Genomic DNA, 22148 nt, shown 5'->3' on the forward strand with positions numbered 1-22148 from the left:
ATATTACAAAACTCTGAAATACTGATACAAACACACTTGCAATACCCTGCACCACGGCATGAAACACATCCACGAGGTCTCGTAATACAAGGACACGTATTGGGACGACAGCTTACGACAAAAAGGAAGAAATACAGACCTCCCGAAAACTGCAGCTCAGTTCGCTGATTCCCTTAATGACGTGGGAAGCAGCACCAGAGGGAGGGATTTGCTGGCCACGTCAAATAACAAGGTAAGTCTTGGAACCTAATGAAGGGGGTTTGTTGTGTCTTATACCCTACGGTACTGACAGCCGGCAGGGAGCGGGGGCGGTGGAGGACGCAGAGAGAGAGAAAAAGAAGGAAAGAAAATAGAAAATAAGAACGAAATATGAAAAGGGAGATGGAGAGAAATAAAGAGAAAGGGAGAAGGACTAAGATAATAGAGAGAAAGAAAGAAATTGAGGAAAATAAAGGGAATGGGTGAAAATGAAAGAAAAAACGGAAGAACAAAGAAACAAAAACAAATCAATTCGTCTCAATCAATTTTGCTTCCAAAGGGACATGATGTTTTCCATTTAATTCTCTCCAGTTAATGGTATGTTAGTGTCTGGAAAGAAGTGTCAAGACTCCGCCTCAATAAGCTAATTCCTTTGGCATTAGCTGGAAGCGTTGGTGATAGGAATGAGTTTAAGGGTCTCACCTGTTAACAGGAAAAGAGAGGAAACTCGACTGCATCAGGGAACAGAACGAAGGTGAAAACAGAAGCTACATGGAAAGGAAGCTGAGCAAGCATACGTTTAAATGTCACATTCCATCAAATGGTTTAGAGATGTCGAGGACCACGATCAAAGATTCAACGGGAAAAAGTTCCTTAGAGAACCAGAGTTTGTTTGACACACTCATGTATAACTGAACATCCAACCCGAGCTCACTTTTCTGGGGAACAAACAAGTCATTGACCCAGGCAATGTGTCAATATTCTCTGTTGTGAATGTCATATGCGCAGTTTAGATCTGATACCATGTCCCAGGTTTCAAAATTTTCAATTATCTTCACACGAATATATGTTTTTTTTTTTCTTCAATATAGTTGAATGTTTGTCTGGAGTGTTATTTCTTCTGTTCGTTGACCCTACTGTAGGATTGTTCTATAAAATATCCAGCTCCCTCCAGGGATGATAATCAGATGGATAAATCATCATGATATGTTAGAATAATGAGGCCTCTTTGCCCTGACGTTTTCACTTGATGTCTTTACTCTTTTTTAGGGGTTCAAATGCTGCTCTGTAGATTGAACTTCTGGTCATCGTTTTAAGACTGCTGCTCTTCACGTGGTTTATAATTCACCCACTTGCTGGCACAGTGTAACCAACTCTACTATGTACAGACTCGTGCAGTAAAAATTTCATATACCTTGGTACTATTTCGACCAGTTAACACTGTTCACGAACTCCTCTGGACACGATTTAAAAAGCTAATTTTCTTTTCTTTTACCTTCACCTTATATACAGCCCTCGCTTGACATACAATAAATCTCACATATTCTCTCTCCATTATGGTTATGTAAACCTTTGACTCTTGCTCCATTTAGATTTTTCAACTCCTACACCAAAGCCAAAGAAGCTTGACCAAGTTTACTGGGTATTGCATGATGTAGACCTTCTTTTGGCTACCGCATTCCTCTCTGCCTCAGGAGTAATGTCAGATTTCAACAGTGACTCACCAACTACTTCAGACTTATTTGTTCTGTTGCTACATATCCTTCTTGATGCTGGTATGTTATCTGCAAGTACTGTGGCTCAGTGGGCTGCACCAGGCATGTCTCGGCACCTGGCCATACTCAGCATTTAATCTTCCCCAGTGATTGATAGAATATGGAATTTTTCTCACCGACAAATACATAAGATTACATCAGTAGCTCTGTCACTTATAGCGAAGATTCTCTTAACAATAGACATATCAGTGGTATAACCATCGTTGTTATATATCATACCGATGGTCTAATCTGTTATGTCACGTCGGGTGTATCTCTGAATCAGTGTATCTTATTCATGCTTGTGCATCAGTTCCATCAGACATCTATCTGTCGATACTGTCTATTTGTCCATTGACAACAGACCATCTTTTTGTTGTGTTCTTTCTGGTATTACCGTATTTACTCCCCGAGAAGTTGGCTATTTTAGCTACGTGGCAACACACCATGGTCACCTTTGCCTATGGGTGACACATTCTGATCCTTCTAGCTACGTAGTAACGTCCTTTGATCCCCTTTGGCCACCGGCATCACACCCTGATCCCCTTTGCCTGTGGGTAACTCACTTTTATTCTTCCATCTACGAGGTATCACACTCTGATCCCCTTAGCTACGGGTATGCACACATTAACCCTCTTTAGCTACGGAGTCACATACTTTGATCCCTTAAACCTTGTCTTTTGCGGAGTTCTGCTTCCTGGCGCCTCATTATCACGATATCATCTGTGACGATTTTAGGCTCAACATCCTGATCTTCCAATATCCCAAACTGAATTATTGGCTTTGACGATAAATCTGTCTCCGGGAATCTTAATTATATATATATATATATATATATATATATATATATATATATATATATATATATATATATACATATTTAGAGAGAGAGAGAGAGAGAGAGAGAGAGAGAGAGAGAGAGAGAGAGAGAGAGAGAGAGAAAGAGCACGTGCAGCGAAAAAAAAAAAAGGATAATTAAGACATCAGCCACCCTCTTTGTTACAGCCAGTCAATACCTTATATATCATGCAGCGCGGCTGGGCCGGTACACCTTTGAGGATGATGCTCATCTTCCTTGTAAAGAAGCCTAAGGCTCTTCTCCTGATGTCCCATGTGTCTCCTGGTGGTTGCTTAAAGAGACTCGTGTCTCTCTCGTCGTGCCATTCCTCCATGCATTTCTCAAGGAAACTCTCCCTCATCGGGAGATACGATTGTCAACATCTACCTAGTGTGAGTCATTCCAGCAATTAGGTATATTTTTTTTTTTTTTTTGGTGGGGGGGGGGGGGGCTGTAGGCTATAGACTAACCTTTCCAAAGTTTTCCACGGGTGTATTATGATGTATCCAACTTTTCTCCTTCTGAAAATTCTCATTATCCAACCTGCCATTATCTTTTTAATCAGCTTCTTTGTTCTCTAAACATCAGGTCATCTGAAGTCATCATTCCTGAATATTTTAGTGTTGTCTCTCTCACATAACGATCAGCCTCGCTCCCGACGCCCACTTGGTACATGATCATATATATCTCTTTTCTGCCTTCTCCTCCACTGAGCAATTTAGTTCTACATGGGAGCTCCCTACACGTTTGGGTTGATAGCTCTTGGCAGACTTCCTGTGTCCACGGAGGATGAAATTTTGATGCTGTTCCCGATCACATCTTGAAAAAGGATGACAGGTAGCGTTAATGTGTGCGTTTGGAGGGAAGAGGAAATAACATCACGTAAGGTTAACCATTGGTCTCTCTCTTTTGAGTTCTCTTCCCGTAAAAGATATAGACCCGCCGATATCATGTGCTTCGTATTGTTGAACATGTATCATCTGCTATCATTCCAGGGTCCTATTCTTGAAAGGTCTTCACAAAGGTTGTGTGTAAGACAATAGCATTTCTTGTCCTCAGCGGCTGCCAGGGTCTTGCAGTAGCTTAGCAAAGGCGAAGAACTCGCTCGACCAATTTGAAAGTTTAACTATCGTGACATACTTCTGTTTTTCATTCGATACGTTCGATTTTTCTTTTCTTTAATGTTCTTGGCCTTTATGCTTTCTGGAATTGCTTTGGTCCCTCCCATTCATGAAAAAAAAAAACGTTTTAACAGCTTCTGAACTATCGTAAATACCGAGGGTTTTAAAACTCTTCTTCCAAAAAAAAAAAAAGATATGATATTGATCGAATCGCCATCTTTATTATGATAGAATGAGAGGTGTGTGTACCCAAGATAGGTATACATACACATGAAGTCAATATATATATATATATATATATATATATATATATATATATATATATATATATATATATATATATATATATATATATATATATATATATATATCACTGAATGAAGTAATGTTTACAAAAATTTTGCAGTAATAATCAGCCCTGAGTGTGTATGTCGTCTTCGTATCGTATTATAACTTTACACATTTTATCATTTTTCTGGGATGAATCCTCCTCTTAGCCAATACTGTATTTGTATTTCTCTCTGAATAGAAAGAGAAATGTCTCATTTTTCCCAGTTCATGCGCCTCTCTTTACTCCTTGTACATCTGCTGATTTTAATCTGATATACGCAGAGTTTGCACAGTGGGTTTATTTCCCTTCGTGATCATTATATATTTGATCCTCTTTGAAGCGAGGTCAAGCAAGAGGGTTCAAGACGGAGTGATAAGTCGCTTTCTACGCCTAAATAAGACCCATCGTCTATCTTTCAGGCGTTTTCTCGCATATCCTTTGAGAGAGAGAGAGAGAGAGAGAGAGAGAGAGAGAGAGAGAGAGAGAGAGAGAGAGAGAGAGAGAGAGAGAGAGAGAGAGAACACATGCTTCAAATCAAGAGGGAATAAGACCCACAAGTTAGTGCACACAAGGTAGGAGTATCATCCTTGAGGGACGACTCATCCAGATTTCTCATGGCGCAAAACTTCTTAATGGCAAACTTTTGGGAGACTAAAGTTTTTCTGTTGCACACAGAGGGTATAACTGTCATTGCTGGGTCTACAGAGGGGAAAATATACACATAAATACACACACACACACACACACACACACACACACACACACACACACACACACACACATACACAAATGTGCAATGATAAACGGGCAAGTACATAGAGATAGATACCTATTTATATATGGATTATCATTATCATCATCATCATCATAATTGTCACGATAATCATTATCATTATCACCATTATCATCATCATACTTACCCCCAGGGGACTCCTTCATAGGGATCCTGAAGATTCGAGGCTGCGTTACATGCAGAACCTCCTTGTAAGTTCTTGGATGAGACTTGATCGCATTTTTCCGCATTATCGAGGTAGCGCCAAGAACAGATGAAGAAAGGCCACATCCACTCACATCCATCCTGTACCTGTCATGTGTAATGCACCGAAACCACAGCTCCCTATTTACAACCCAGCTCCACAGACCTTTCCACGGTTTACCTCGGACGCTTCAAATGCTCTAGTTCAGTCCAATGACAGCACGTCGACCCCTGTATGCCACTCTATCCCGTACACGCCTTTCACCCTTCTTGTTTTCATCTCCAATTTGTGTGTGTGTGTGTGTGTGTGTGTGTGTGTGTGTGTGTGTGTGTGTTCACACAGATGATACGCATCATAAAAGCACAAAAAATAAATGGACGAATCCAATATCTACTAAAACATAGCATGAACGAGGACACAGACATGCATCACGTTGTGACCTACCACACGATGGTCAGCGGACGTGTTTGGTCACCTCCGTCAGGCCAGCGTCCCCAGCTCCGCCAACAGTGGTCAGGGTGATGGAGGAGCGCGCCTCTATCTGCGCCTCGCACACCGCGTCGCAATCGCAATCATTTTTCCGGTCACGCTTCCCCGGGCATTTCCGCCACAGGGAGACGACTCGTAAGGTAAATCAGAAGCGACGTATGACGCGCCTTTTCGTCCCAGTAGGAAGCGCAAAGACCAGGCAGGAGAGACGCGCAGTACATACAAGTCTTTCCCACGTCCTTCTCTGTACTTTCCTGCTTTTGGGTTTATTCTAAGAATCAGCGTCGGTCTTTTAGCCCCTATTTATTTTGCCTATGATAACGTCGTTCATTTGCCTGTGATAACCCCATTCACATTAACCAGGGACAACACTCTTCCTTAGCCCATTATGACAACCCCATTCGTTACTCACTGACAACCCCATTCATTAGCTAATGACAGCGCCATTCATTAGCTTATGGTAACCTTATTCACTAGCCTGTAACTACCCCATTGATTAACCAATGGTAACCCCATTCATCAGGCCATAATAACGCCATTCACTATCCTATGATAACCTCATTTATAAGCCTGTATTCATCTATCCATTTATATAGATCATCTCACCATCGTTTACCAAGCAACTTTCAGTCACCATCTGCAGAAACAATATGATGAATAATCAAATAATTCATCGAATCATCGAGCAGCAGAATCAACAGATTAGCCAAGTTATCGTATTATAGTCAGTTCTATAATCTTACAGACAATCCCATAGCCAGAAGTGATGGCGTTAGCATATAGACAAATCTAACTCATGAGACGTCATAGCAGATCTCCCAATTATTTGGCCAAATAACCAACATTAAAGCCTGAGTTATTGTTCTCAGGAAACTACCTACAAAATCTTTACCATTAAGAGACCCCTATCCACCCCAGACGTCCAGCCCATCTATCCAGGCTCCTCGCAATCTATCCCTACAACTCAAACCTCTATCCAAACAATTAGCCAATTAGCCGGAACAGCCAAACTATCTGGGCGGGGGATCAGCCATCCATCTGAAAGAGAGCGAAAAAGGCCATTAAGAAAAGGGCTATTTCAGGAAATCCTTAACGAATGGCACTCAGCCACAGAGGCTTAGAGGTTCACCGATGATAAGGATTACAGTCACCGACAAGCCTCTTACACAGACGTCCTAAGGCAATGCTTTACTTTTGCCCGGGTTATCTAGGTCTCTCACAACCCCCGTGGGGGATTTATCCCCGGGAGAATTTATAGTCCAGAGATTCTTCCTCGACCATTTGAGTCCATGTTCTTGTTGCAACAATAAAGAAAAATGATAACGTTGTTTAGTTGGGTTAGTTACTTCTTAAGTTCAGATGTCTATCAGTTGACGACAAGAGTTAACAACGCCGTCACACCGTCAAGTTACACCCGCTTGTCAAATGAATATTTAACACTTCCAGGTACTAGAGACAATTACAAGACCACAGTATCTCTCCCCCACCACTCATGCGGGGCAGCGATATAAAGCAATAAAGAAAATATGATGAAGCGTAAGAGTCGAGTCGTAAGGGAGTCGAGTCGTAAGGGAGTCGAGTCGTAAGGAAGTCGAGTTGTAAGGGAGTCGAGTCGTAAGGGAGTCGAGTCGTAAGGGAGTCGAGTTGTAAGGGAGTCGAGTCGTATGGGAGTCGAGTCGTAAGGGAGTCGAGTCGTATGGGAGTCGAGTCGTAAGAGAGTCGAGTTGTAAGGTAGAACAGATGGATGAAGTAAGAGAGAGAGAAAAGACATTTCCCACACAAACTAATTCAGGCATTTTAGAGTTCTGACGTGCCTTCCTCCTCCGCTCACCATTTCTGTTGCGAGTTTATACGTAAAAAAAAAAAGAAAAGGTGAAATTCGTTATGAAGAGTACAGGGACGAATTACATGTGAATTAACTGCAAAATGACATTTCCTGATAGAGTGTCCTTGCTAGCGTTCTTACTCCCAATATCAAAAAAAAGAATATAGAATATGACGAACAATAAGATTATAGAAACAATTTGGGATACGAGGATGAACCACACAAAGACATTTTCCATCAATGAACAAAACAAATCTCCGTTTTCTTTTCAAACAGAAGAAATCATTCAAGTCATAGATCAGTCATGGACGTGTACACCCACTTGGGTCTAAGAAAACGTTCAACAGCGTGAGCTTCAGTCTTCTCTCTGCATTCTTCAAAAAGGTCAAATGAATTCTCGGGGCAAAGTGAACTTTAGCAGCAGAATGTTATAGAAAATGTTTTGTGGGTAAAATACCTTTTTGCTAAAGTTCCGAGGAAGCCTTTCCCGTTTTCTGTTTTCAAATGTCAGTGAGAGAACTGATATATCTAGGAAAAACACATACCCGTATAATATGATAAGGATATAAGATGCACTGTGACCCAGCGAAGGTATAACTATAACTTTTCTCTATATTCTTATTCGAAGGAGCTCGTATGATGTAGAGGTAAACTGAATGGACGAGTGTAACTCTCCATCTGCAGTGGTAACATTACATATAAGATGATATTGCTTTTAATAGTATTTATTTATTTATTTTACTTTGTCGCTGTCTCCCGCGTTAGCGAGGCAGCTCAAGGAAACAGACGAAAGAATGGCTCAACCCACCCACATTAACATGTATAAACATACACGTCCACACACTTGCCCCTCTTTCTAAAACTCTTGCATTCACCTCCCTAACAACCCCATCCATAAACAAATTAAACAACGATGGAGACATCACGCATCCCTGCCGCAAACCAACATTCACTAAGAACCAATCACTTTCCTCTCTTCCTACACGTACACATGCCTTACATCCTCGGTAAAAACTTTTCACTGCTTCTAACAACTTGCCTCCCACACCATATATTCTTAATACCTTCTTAATACCTTAGTATTTTGTCTCTTTTTCCTCCTCGAACTCCACTTTCCTCTCTGGTCATCCTTGTCCTTTGTCTGGACAGCGTACGATTTGGAGGAATTAACCTTCAATAAATACCAAGACGCATATTCAGCAAGACCTCATGAGACGAAGGAAATCATTTAAGTACGACCTGTTGACCTGACTATACCTGTTGACCTGACCATTCAATACATCGAGTGATGAGTGATATATATGAGCAACAAGTATGACCTGATGACTGGACAATATACAGTGAGATGTATGAGATGATTAATTTTTTTTTTCTCAGTGACGTATATACATTCGACCGTTTTCTTTTTCTATTTTTTTTTTTTACTCAGTTCGCAAAAGTTTAGATTGGCAGTGTTTGTGTCTCGGAACACTATCGTACACTCACCTCATTATAGAACTTCCTTTGATCCGTAGCCACACGAGTCATTCAGGTGAAAGGAGAAATGGAGAGAGAGAGAGAGAGAGAGAGAGAGAGAGAGAGAGAGAGAGAGAGAGAGAGAGAGAGAGAGAGAGAGAGAGAGAGAGAATAAGTTTCCACACATGGCGTGAGATGTAGACACACACACACAGGTACATGACATACCCACTACAACACCTCTCCTCACAACAATTGTACAACTACATTGTCATTACGATCAAAACCCAAAAAAAAAAAAAAGAAAAGAAAATATAACGAACACATAATCCGATTCCGATTGTAGTAATGCATTAATTAAACAGATAACGAAATTAATGAGCACTTAGCCCTCCCGTATCAATACACGCGTCAGAATGTATTTTCTGCCTAACTTCGACCAATGTACATGAAAGGACACCCTAAAGAGCTTAAGGGAATTCAGAAGACACTTTTTCTTTCACTGTAACGCTGATTCAGAGGCAAGTTTGGTAGTATGATAATCATGATTAACATGAAGAGATTCTCTTCGTGATGTCAATCCATGATTCTGATCAATGCTTCGAATTACATTATATCAAGGCCAGGCCAGTGGCGTAATGGCATTTCTGTTAAACAATGACTTTTCTAATAATCATATCACAGTCATTCTTAGAGCACTATAGATTAATTGGCGTGTCGACATTAAGATGGTTATCATGGGAATACGCGTAAAAAACACTCGAATATACGTGGCAAATATGTCAAAATTTTAAGGCAATTCGGTATATATATATATATATATATATATATATATATATATATATATATATATATATATATATATATATATATATATCCCTGGGGTTAGGGAAGAAAGAATACTTCCCACGTATTCCCTGCGTGTCGTAGAAGGTGACTAAAAGGGGAGGGAGCGGGGGGCTGGAAATCCTCCCCTCTTGTTTGTTTTTTTTTTAATTTTCCAAAAGAAGTAACAGAGAAGGGGGCCAGGTGAGGATATTCCCTCAGAGGCCCAGTCCTCTGTTCTTAACGCTACCTCGCTAACGCGGGAAATGGCGAATAGTGTAAAAGAAAGAATATATATATTTATATATATATATATATATATATATATATATATATATATATATATATATATATATATATATATATATATTTTTTTTTTTTTTTTTTTTGCTTTGTCGCCGTCTCCCGCGTTTGCGAGGTAGCGCAAGGAAACAGACGAAAGAAATGGCCCAACCCACCCCCATACACATGCCTTGATTCAATCCACTGACAGCACGTCAACCCCGGTATACCACATCGCTCCAATTCACTCTATTCTTTGCCCTCCTTTCACCCTCCTGCATGTTCAGGCCCCGATCACACAAAATCTTTTTCACTCCATCTTTCCACCTCCAATTTGGTCTCCCTCTTCTCCTCGTTCCCTCCACCTCCGACACATATATCCTCTTGGTCAATCTTTCCTCACTCATTCTCTCCATGTGACCAAACCATTTCAAAACACCCTCTTCTGCTCTCTCAACCACGCTCTTTTTATTTCCACACATGTGTATTAATATCTATTTCAGATTTTTACACAAAACATACGCGTATTACATATTTTTCTTCATGTGTGTATCTAACATTTTTTTCCGGGTTTTTACAGACTGCATTTTACTGTAATAATAATGCTAGTTTGAACATTACATTGACCTACGTATATCAGCTTGTGTGTTTGTGTAGCTTTGTACATTATCAATAATGTGTTGGTGTGATTTTACATATATTTCTCTGATTCTGTTTCTATGTGGGAAGGGCACTGAATGGAGTTATTACATTTTACGAGTCAAATTAATTAAACTTTTTATTTCCTGTTTATGTAATATGTACGAGACCTTTGGTTCTAATACGCTTATCTATATAAATATGAACATATTCACACGCACATGCAGACATTCATACACATATGTAGGTATTCATACACACATGCAAGCATTCATACACATATGTAGGCATTCATACACACATGCAAGCATTCATACACATATGCATGTATTCATAGACACATGCATACATCTAAAAACAATGCTAGACAAACACGCAAACCTATTCATCTGTGTATAAGCAAGACATGAAAACAGAAACTCACACACACACACACACACACACACACACACACACACACACACACACAACACACACAGCTACAAATAGATACACATTCAGTTGCATGTGTGCACATTTGTGGGCTCATTCACGTGTACATATACATGCTAATCTTGACGTTCACATTGACCCTCCCCCCTAGGGCTGGTCGATATGTGGCTACCTCTGTGTGTGTGTGTGTGTGTGTGTGTGTGTGTGTGTGTGTGTGTGTGTGTGTGTGTGTGTGTGGGTGGGTGGGTGGGTGTTTGTGTGTAGCTACTAATCTATAATTACTCAGTTGTGTTGTATGGGGAACTACACTCGTGGGACTCCATCTCTTCAATGTCGTCTATTCTCATATTTCCTTTGACTCCCTTGTGTGCCGTCGGCATTCACAGTTTCTCCATTCAGCCTACTCCATCCATACTACATGATCACTCCTTGACATCATGTCTTTCAAGTCTTCTTTACCTTTATTTCTTGGTGTGGCCTTTGGATGGTTGGTACGTATATGCATTTGCATATATTCGCCTTTAAGGGTCAGGTCAAGTGTGTTTATGCTTATGTCGTTTCTCTAAATGCAGATGACTTCCAAGTTTTTTTCTCTCTCTCTCTCTCTCTCTCTCTCTCTCTCTCTCTCTCTCTCTCTCTCTCTCTCTCTCTCTCTCTCTCTCTCTCTCTCTCTCTCTCTCTCTCTCTCTCTCTCTCTCTCTCTCTCTCTCCGTCTCGCTGACGCTGGGGGTTGTGGAGTCCTTCTCTGCTGTGGATACATACACTGATGAACTCGTTCCGTTAGTTCCTCTCGTATCTCCTCGTCGTCGTCCCCACACAGCTCGTCCGGTGTGAACCCTTTAGCTTAATTAGCTGCGACAGTTCAGATAAATTCATGGGGGATTGGTGGGGGGGTTGTGAATAATTTAGTTTTCTTCAGCGTTGTCCCTGATCTATTTTTCTATTTAAGGTTCCTCTGTTCCACCTTACTTATCTTGATATGTCCGTTCTTACTTTGTATTATCCTTCATGTGATGGTTGCCAGTTATGTCACCCAGATATCCTCCAACGGCGTGTCTCTATGTTCATTAACTGTTTGACATGTGGTATTGAGCTTCGTACGAACTCAGTGGTCTGTTGCTGTTTGAATTCCTCCTTTATTCCTATACTTATCAATTCCTCTCTCGTTTGTTTGTCTTTTACCGCTCTTCACCTTGACTAGATCAGTCTTGCCTCTCACCTGCTAGATGTAGTAGTGAGTAGAAGGAATATGAACGAAGACGCTGTTGAATAGGTTTTATTGATGGCTTTATATTCTGGATTTCCAAATGTTTGTTGACAAGGATCACAGCGAATAATGTTACGATACTCTTTGTGAATAACAAGACCCAGACTAAACCCAGCGTTACAAAGATAGTTACTTAGATATTTGTATTACAGATAGTGGCAAAATGTTCTCAGAAATCCTCCATTGGAACACCTGAAATCTTTTCGAGGAAAAAGAAATGATCGACTTCAGCGGTCTGTTGATGTGTCACGACTGATGCAATGAGAAGTCTCACTTCAGTATGTGTAATGTGTTTATGGCAGTCATCACCAAAACCAATGATCGTAAGTAAATAATCAGACGAGACTCGGGACTTAGCAAGGTATTCACAAGTCCTCATTGGACACAACTTTCTATCTTATCAAACGTACAAACCCGGGACGATAAGGACATCAACAACTGCCCTGTAATTATGAATACATTATTCATAAGTTTATGGTAATTGTTCGCACTTTGGCTGAGCAAAGACCACGGTTCGCTCGAAGCTTTGGTGGTTTTATGCTTCGACCTCTGAAGGACCACAGCCCTCAAGGCTGGGGCGATACTGTCGTCCCAGATACCGAGGAAGACAGCACATCCTTTGATCAGCGAATGTTTGTAACTCATCAGTTTATATCCATATTTACACACGCTTTCATATGCAAATTGACGAGGCAGGAGTTAACAGGAGGGAAACAGGCTCTTGCACACTTATCCATTGATCTGCTCGGCAAGTCCGGCGGTGAGCATGATGTATGATGACTTTCTGTTGATCAGTAACTCCAACACGACAAACTTGTCACCAGCCGAACACACGCTTCACCAGTGAGGCGTGGGTGTGGAGTGCTGAAACGTATGTACTGTTCAACTTGACTATGTGACACGACCGCAACCCATGCGAAGGGCTGGAGAGCAATCGTGTGGGGGTCACATTGTTAATTTTTCATCTCGAAGAGGATTGGAACTCATGGTTTATATAATCACTTTGGTGGAAACAGGTTTAGATGCCCGACTCTGCTTTTCGCGCTCAAATATTGACATAACGGAGACTCTCGATGTCATAAAAGAGGTTTCTCTATTTCCCCTAAAACATTTCCCGTGTATTTGGAGTTTTCGCCGCAGCTGCTTGCGGCTAAGCTGATCCGTCAGCTGAGTTTTTGTTGGCAAGATAAATGAGGAAACATGTTGACATAAGCCAAAGGCAACGTTCGTTTTTGGGTTCATGTTTTAGATATTTATTCTGCGTCTGTTAATTATTAGGCCACTGTTTACCCAGAGAGTCATATGAAAGTAAGGCGTCGTTCTCCTCTGGAAATTGACTTCATCTATAGAGACAACTAAGTGAAAACTAAAATATCATTAATACGTCAAAATCCCGCGCCTTTAATTCTCTGGCTATTCCTTCGTAGAACTTAACGAGCAAGAGGATGGTGAAACATCAGAGAAAATCATCAATAAGCATAAGATGAACTTCACCGACCATATATATACACCGTAAATTCGGAGCAGCGTTGATGTTAGTGAAGAGAGAGGTCGGAAGAGCTTTCGTGACAAATCCGTTAGAATTTCTATGAGACAGTAAATAAAATCGTTGAATAAGAGGATGGACTGGTGGACTGCATATTTTTTTAGAGTGCAAGAAGGTCTTTGATGTCGGCGCCCCCACTCACACAGAAGACTCGGGATGAAGCTGTACATCCCAGCTGAACTTAGACGAGGTCTTCTCAAAACGGTGGCACAGCCACCTATTTGGGAGAGAACAGACGACACACATCAGGGGAAGGTTCTCCAGCTGGACGAGGGTGACAAGTGGCGTCAACCAGGGGTTAGGCTAAGGGTCACCAGCATTTCTGAGATTCATAAATGATTTGCCAAACGAGGCAACATCATACCTAGATATGTTTGCTGATGATGGTAGAATTATGGAAAGAAAAGAGCACAAGTGATAATCGATTTAGTAATGTTGCAGATATACCCACATGATGCAACAGTAGTTGAAGAAACTGCCTTTGCATTTAAACCCTAGAACAAGCAACGCCGTGAAGGTTGGATGATGGACATCATACTGAAAGAAGAAAAAAATAAAATCAAGAGACGAACTGTGATAGTAAGTGAATGTGTATAGCTTCCTGCCTCACACACGTATGGTAATATAGGCAATTACAGACACCACCTATATAGACCAGACCCTACTACACATCACATGAATAATTTAAGTATACCAGACCCTTATATTATACACACACACAAAAAAAATATATGTCCTTCACACACACACACACACACACACACACACACACACACACACACACACACACACGCCATACCTACCACAAACCACACCTTCCACACACCACACCCTCCACATACCACACTCTCCACACACCACACCCTCCACACACCACATCCTCCACAAACCACATCCTCCACAAACCACGCCCTCCACACAGTATACACCGCATACCTCACACACCACATCCACCACATACCAAAATATCGACCTACCACATCCTCCACTTCACCATACTCTCCACACATATGTTATGCTATTCTACATGCAAGCCTCCTCTTCCTCCTCCTCCTCCTCCTCCTCCTCCAAACGGAAATTACTTCTCTCTCAAAATAGAGGGGAAATATCTATGGCATAATACTGGCAGTGTGTATAAGTACAAATGCTCCACTGAAATAATCCGCTCAGTATTTCCAGGTTGATTAACGACGATCATAATTCACCTGAGAATACCTGATGAAGAGTTAGGTCTTTGACATTCGACCGATTCATGTATTATTACCCACATAATTTGCAGCTTACCTAATAAATCTGTAGATAAAAAAAAAAAAGATAACATCTTAGTTACTTTCAGAAATTCCTGTAGTGGTGACGTATGAAGAACACACGATATCATTTTTGTTATCATTGCTATTATCATTATTATTGTATCATTATTATCGTTAATATTATCATTATCATCATTATCATTGTCATTATTACTATCATTATCGTCATTACTATTGTCATTATTATCATAATCATTTCTATTGTTATGATATTGATATTAATTATCATTATCATTATTACTTTTTTCATTATCTTTATTATCATTATCATTATTATTCAGCTCACATTTTACTCTCTATGACTTCTCTCACTGCAGCCTTTCCACGTCAACTAAATTTCTTTACGAGAGTTTATTGGACTCACATGCAAGAACCCACCTCCTCTCTCTCTCTCTCTCTCTCTCTCTCTCTCTCTCTCTCTCTCTCTCTCTCTCTCTCTCTCTCTCTCTCTCTCTCTCTCTCTCTCTCTCTCCCTCTCTCTCTCTCTCTCTCTCTCTCTCTCTCTCTCTCTCTCTCTCTCTCTCTCTCTCTCTCTCTCTCTCTCTCTCTCTCTCTCTCTCTCTCTCTCTCTCTCTCTCTCTCTCTCTCTCTCTCTCTCACGGAACCACTGCCTCTCCATAGGCAATGCTTCTGTCCAGTGTTGAACGTATAAACAAACAAGGTCCTTGGTGGTGGCCACTGGAGTATTTATCTCCTCTTCCTCTGAGACAATCTTTTTCCCCCAGCCATACTTCCGTCACCCCTGTTCACACAGCACTATAACAAGGCATGTGGCGTACTGGGCTTAGAATGGCGTCTCTTTCCTTCACCTTTGGTCTATCTTTTTTTTTCCCCCCTTAACTCGAAATCTTTGAAAATCTATTTGTGTCGTATTCTGAAGAATTCCTTTTTCCCCCTCCCCTCAGAAGTATTGTACAGGACCACTTTTCCCTCACCGTCAGGATCATCTTCTGTTCTCTGACGGAAGGTTCCTCTAACAAACTTTGGTCTGTCCAGCTCTCCTGTTCTTTCCCATTACCAATGGCATTTATAGCTGTCCCTCGTTTCCATGAAGTCTTACAGGCTGAATGGCATCTTTTCCTCGTATCTGGATGGATGTGCCTCTAATCTTGCTCACGTGTTTGCTTTATTGTCTGTTACTAAAATGTCAACGCTTAAGAAAATTTAGTAAGTCAACGCTTAAAAAAAATTTAGTTCTTTTCAGTTCTCTTTGTACAACTTGTTACAAATTTTCCATCTCCTTGACTTGGTCTATGGTCTTATCAGTCGATGTAGTAGATAAACTTGGCATCACTTTTAACATCAAATTCGACTCACGAAGCATGACATTGCACAGAGTCAAAACTGCCCCTAAATATACTGTGAGTGTTGTGTTCACTTACTGAAATATATCCTCTTCTCGTCTGTTACTTCGTTTATACAGGGGTTTGGTCCATCCTCGTATGAAGCGCTACTTAGACCTCTAATTGGAGGATCTAAACCCAAATACTTAATCGACCGAGTTGAGTCTAAAGTATATTGACTTATCAGCTCTCCCAATCTAACCTCCAAAATCCAAAAATATTTCTCAAGTATTGTGCTGTTTGTTCATTTTTTCTATATTGATTAGTTAGGTTTCTGCTCTCAATAACTGGCTGCTGTTACACCATACTGCTGCGTATATATATATATGTATATATATATACAGAAGCAGTGAAAAGTTTTTATCGAGGATGTAAGGCATGTGTACGTGTAGGAAGAGAGGAAAGTGATTGGTTCTCAGTGAATGTAGGTTTGCGGCAGGGGTGTGTGATGTCTCCATGGTTGTTTAATTTGTTTATGGATGGGGTTGTTAGGGAGGTAAATGCAAGAGTCTTGGAAAGAGGGGCAAGTATGAAGTCTGTTGGGGATGAGAGAGCTTGGGAAGTGAGTCAGTTGTTGTTCGCTGATGATACAGCGCTGGTGGCGGATTCATGTGAGAAACTGCAGAAGCTGGTGACGGAGTTTGGTAAAGTGTGTGGAAGAAGAAAGTTAAGAGTAAATGTGAATAAGAGCAAGGTTATTAGGTACAGTAGGGTTGAGGGTCAAGTCAATTGGGAGGTGAGTTTGAATGGAGAAAAACTGGAGGAAGTGAAGTGTTTTAGATATCTGGGAGTGGATCTGTCAGCGGATGGAACCATGGAAGCGGAAGTGGATCATAGGGTGGGGGAGGGGGCGAAAATTTTGGGAGCCTTGAGAAATGTGTGGAAGTCGAGAACATTATCCCGGAAAGCAAAAATGGGTATGTTTGAAGGAATAGTAGTTCCAACAATGTTGTATGGTTGCGAGGCGTGGGCTATGGATAGAGTTGTGCGCAGGAGGATGGATGTGCTGGAAATGAGATGTTTGAGGACAATGTGTGGTGTGAGGTGGTTTGATCGAGTAAGTAACGTAAGGGTAAGAGAGATGTGTGGAAATAAAAAGAGCGTGGTTGAGAGAGCAGAAGAGGGTGTTTTGAAATGGTTTGGGCACATGGAGAGAATGAATGAGGAAAGATTGACCAAGAGGATATATGTGTCGGAGGTGGAGGGAACGAGGAGAAGAGGGAGACCAAATTGGAGGTGGAAAGATGGAGTGAAAAGGATTTTGTGTGTTAGGGGCCTGAACATGCAGGAGGGTGAAAGGAGGGCAAGGAATAGAGTGAATTGGAGCGATGTGGTATACAGGGGTTGACGTGCTGTCAGTGGATTGAATCAAGGCATGTGAAGCGTCCGGGGTAAACCAAGGAAAGCTGTGTAGGTATGTGTATTTGCGTGTGTGGACGTGTGTATGTACATGTGTATGGGGGGGGTTGGGCCATTTCTTTCGTCTGTTTCCTTGCGCTACCTCGCAAACGCGGGAGACAGCGACAAAGTATAAAAAAAAAAAAAAAAAAAAATATATATATATATATATATATATATATATATATATATATATATATATATATATATATATATATATATATATATATATATATATATATATGTATTTATTACCCTTATCACTATAAGTAAACGTTCTTATAAGTCATTTTCAGTGTGTGACTCAAGCAAGATACAAGATGATTGATGTATGTTTCCTGTATCCAAAGGCCTCTTATCCCCTTCGTTAGCAGCGTAATTCTTTCAGTAATTTCCTTCAGTTTATTCCTCCCTCACTGGAATACAGTTTATTTACTATTTCAGGTCCGTTTTGTGGGGAATGATAATTGCTCTCAGATGCTCCTCTTGTGAGCAATGTTTATATATTTGTTTATCTTCTCCCCCCACCCCCTCCCCTTCGTCTTATGTTATTGCGTTAACAAAGTCAATTATCTATTGTTTATTCACTAAGCGACGTTCTTTTTTTTTCTTTTCAGCTGGTGACCAATGCCATTGTCCTAAACCTTAGATGGATGACGGTACTTATCATTAAGATTCCTACGACGAGATGTTGTTCAATCGCAGGGCTAACGCGTAGCATTCACCGCAGGGAAATCTAGACATACGCGTTGTCAAGCGTATGTGGGTGAGGCGGAGGGAATGAACAGTCACCTGGGGCAAAGGTGTGACACTTGAAAGCCACTGAAGTGCAGGCCCAACTCGCAGCCAGCCTTCAGGAGAGAGAGAGAGAGAGAGAGAGAGAGAGAGAGAGAGAGAGAGAGAGAGAGAGAGAGAGAGAGAGAGAGAGACGTTTAATATGAAAAATCCAACTACGCCAGTTTGTGTTGAATAATGAGCAAAGTTAAGTTGAATTCCTTAGTTATGACCTTACAACAAGGATCATTCCCACCAAACTTGTGGTAATTGCTAGGCCCCAAGTTTCTCCTGAGGAGAACCTCTCCTCCTGTATTATAATTCATGGCTCACACACACACACACACACACACACACACACACACACACACACACACACACATACACAATGAATACACGAGCCTCCTCCATTTCTACAAAAAAAAAAAAGCCTTGGCCCTGGACATCTAGGGACATCCATAGCCCTTGGACAATTAGACGTATCGACCAACCCATCTATCCCGGTAGATTTTTCACGGTGGAAGCGAGTTAGGAGGAGGAGGCAATCCCATGACCCATGTGTATAATTCACAGCTGTTGGACTTTAACTACAAAGGCTTCCGAATCGGTTAGTGATCATCGTGACCTTTTCCACGGAAAGGTCACCATGTGGCTCCTTCTATAAACGGAGAGACCCTCTGGCCAATGAGACTGTTCCGTTCCTCGTGATAAATTCACTACGTGTTTTCTTGCTTGCTGGCTTTGCTGGCCCCTCCACCCAAAGGTGAATGACAGCAAAAGGAAGACGTATGATGAGTTTGCCTCAGTAGTCCTTCGACGGTATTTTAGTGTTGTGGTTCGTCCAATGATCTCATCTCAAGAAGCCATGAGGTGTTCATACCTTAATCTGGCCTAGCTTAATCCACCAAAGCCATGAGGCGCCCATGCTTCATTTAACCTAGTTTGATCCACCATACATAGTTATTCTAAGTCATTTCCTAATCTAACTAAACCCTGACCTAACTAAACCCTAACCTAACTTAGCTATTCTAGGTCATTTCCTAACCTAACTTAACCCTAACCTAACTTAGCTATTCTAAGTCATTGCCCAACCTGACCAAACCTTAACCTAACTTAGCTATTCTAAGTCATTTCCTAACCCAACTAAACCCTAACCTAACTTACCCATTCTTAAGCATTTCCTAACCTAACTTAGCTATTCTTAGGCATTACCTAACCTAGCTAAACCTTACCCTAACTTCACAATTCTAATTTTAGCAACTTTTAACCTATCTTGACCTCGATTAACCTGACATGACTGAATCTAACATAACGAACGGAAGAAGCATAACCTCATCGACGATTTTCCTGCCTCAAAGAACTCCACCTTATCCTGCTCCGTCGCAGAGCGCAGACCTGAACCTGTAAGAACCCTCCCCAAAAATATTGGGTTCTGGTGCTAAATAAAAGAATATGAGAACTACCGTGCAGTTTAAATTTTGAGTCAGGAAGACGATTTGGACGAATCTATCGACCAGAAACGATCGGCAGTAATTAAGTGAACATTAGGTTGCGTGTCTGTGCCATTAGGATCACGTGACTTTGATAAAATGGTTATTGTCTTTATGAGACATCGATACGTTCCTGGAAGTGGAGGACGAGTGTATACTATCAGCAAAAGCCCCTGGAGATAATCAGATAATAAGATTATCCATTGCCAACCTAGATAATCCTATTTGCTAGGATTTGCGGAATGCGTAACAGCAGCAGGAATATAGATATTAAAAAAAAAAAAAAAGGCCTTCTAAGATCTATTCTGTGTCTTGGAATCCCACAAAAATATAGATGAATAATGCCTCACTTTCCTGTGCTAGATCGACGTGGCTGTCCGCCTACAAGAAACGTCGGAGCTGCACGCTACCAGCAGCAAGAGGAGGAGGAGGAGGAGGAGGAGGAGGGAGAAAGGGCGTGTGTATCTATAACCACTGTTTTATGTATGGAGCAGCGAGGTAGCGCCAGTCACGGAACACTTCCCTGTGCCACGAAGGAGACCAACGGTGATTGATCACACTACTGTTGTACACACTCCTGAACCAGAGGAGGGGAGTGAGGAGCTGGGACTCACGGTATTTCCTTATGGGCAGTGGTCGTGTGTCATTCACAAGGGGAGATACGAGACGAGGGAGGAATTCTTGCCCATCGCGCAACGGCACTTTCACCTGTTTGTCTGACTGGCTTCTTATGTACTCTCTCTCTCTCTCTCTCTCTCTCTCTCTCTCTCTCTCTCTCTCTCTCTCTCTCTCTCTCTCTCTCTCTCTCTCTCTCTCTCTCTCTCTCTCTCATGAAGAAAAAGCTTCTCACTTTAAAGGAGTCCACCCAGACCCTGCTAATAAATGTAGCGCAGCCTTCGAGCTGTGGGAGCCTCCAGATAGACTCATGGGGTTACAAACCCAGAACTCACCCCCCCCCCCCTTTAAGAAAAGAGTCTCTGGGGATTGTACAGTCATGAGAGTAGATTTAATACAAGCTGAAACTGAAGATAAACTCAAAGAAGAATTTGTGTAGAGGGAACGCAAAACCATGCATAGTGGAATGATTGTCCCAACCTCGTCACACACAGGTAAAGCTCTTATTTCCTTAGGCCAGAGCTTGTGAAAACAAAGAACTAGAGATGATAGAATACAGAGTATATATATAACTGTTAACAATGTATAATATTTTCATTTTCATGTTGAAGGTGTGAAAGAAGATGTTAATCCTGCGTGAAAGATCAACTTGCTGCTCAAAATGTATTGTTAAAAAGGTAGTTTAAAAGCCCTTTGTGTACTTCACTTTGGTTAGGTCATATCGACGTTAATCCGATAGTCTGTCAGGGTCGTTTGGTCATTCAAGCAGTCAACGTCATTCTGTGTCTACCAAACGAGAGAGCACGCAAACACCTTCCTTCGTCAGTTGTTCAAGATTCCTCGAAGCTCATATTCGCTCACACTGTATATACAGCCCTTGGCTCACTCTTTATCAGACCTGGACCTAATGATTGAGAATCAGTGTTGGTGAATCTTGAGGTTATGTGACCCTGGTTCATCTAACTGGGAATGCAGGTAGAAGTGATTGATGGAGAGACAGAAGATTTATATATAAGGATATTTCTTTTATGTCATTTTCTTTTTTTATTTTGTTAAGGTGTGATTGACAGAGCAAGTTTCCTGCATTATGATGCGCCAGGGAGAGATAAGTATTTTACATTTCACTTTTTATTCATGCACACATTTCACTCGATGTTTCTGCCACAGTGCATTAAAAGATGCATCTACAATACACTGATTCCATGAAAGCAAAGATAATTCACTTACAGTCACATGAAAGATAATGTTTAATGACGGTTAACAGACAAAATAAGTAATGTATACCTGACTTTTAAGAAACTGTAAGTTTACAACACATTTATTAAGCTAAAGAAAAAGACTTTTATATTCTTTGTGTCCAAAATCAGTTTGGCAACCAGCCACTTCCTTCCATCTCTCATTATCAACAGTCACTAATCAACTGAGTGACTTGAGGAGGTAATCAATCATTATAGGGTA

Source organism: Panulirus ornatus, chromosome 2, assembly GCF_036320965.1.
Source record: "Panulirus ornatus isolate Po-2019 chromosome 2, ASM3632096v1, whole genome shotgun sequence".
Classification (NCBI taxonomy): domain Eukaryota; kingdom Metazoa; phylum Arthropoda; class Malacostraca; order Decapoda; family Palinuridae; genus Panulirus; species Panulirus ornatus.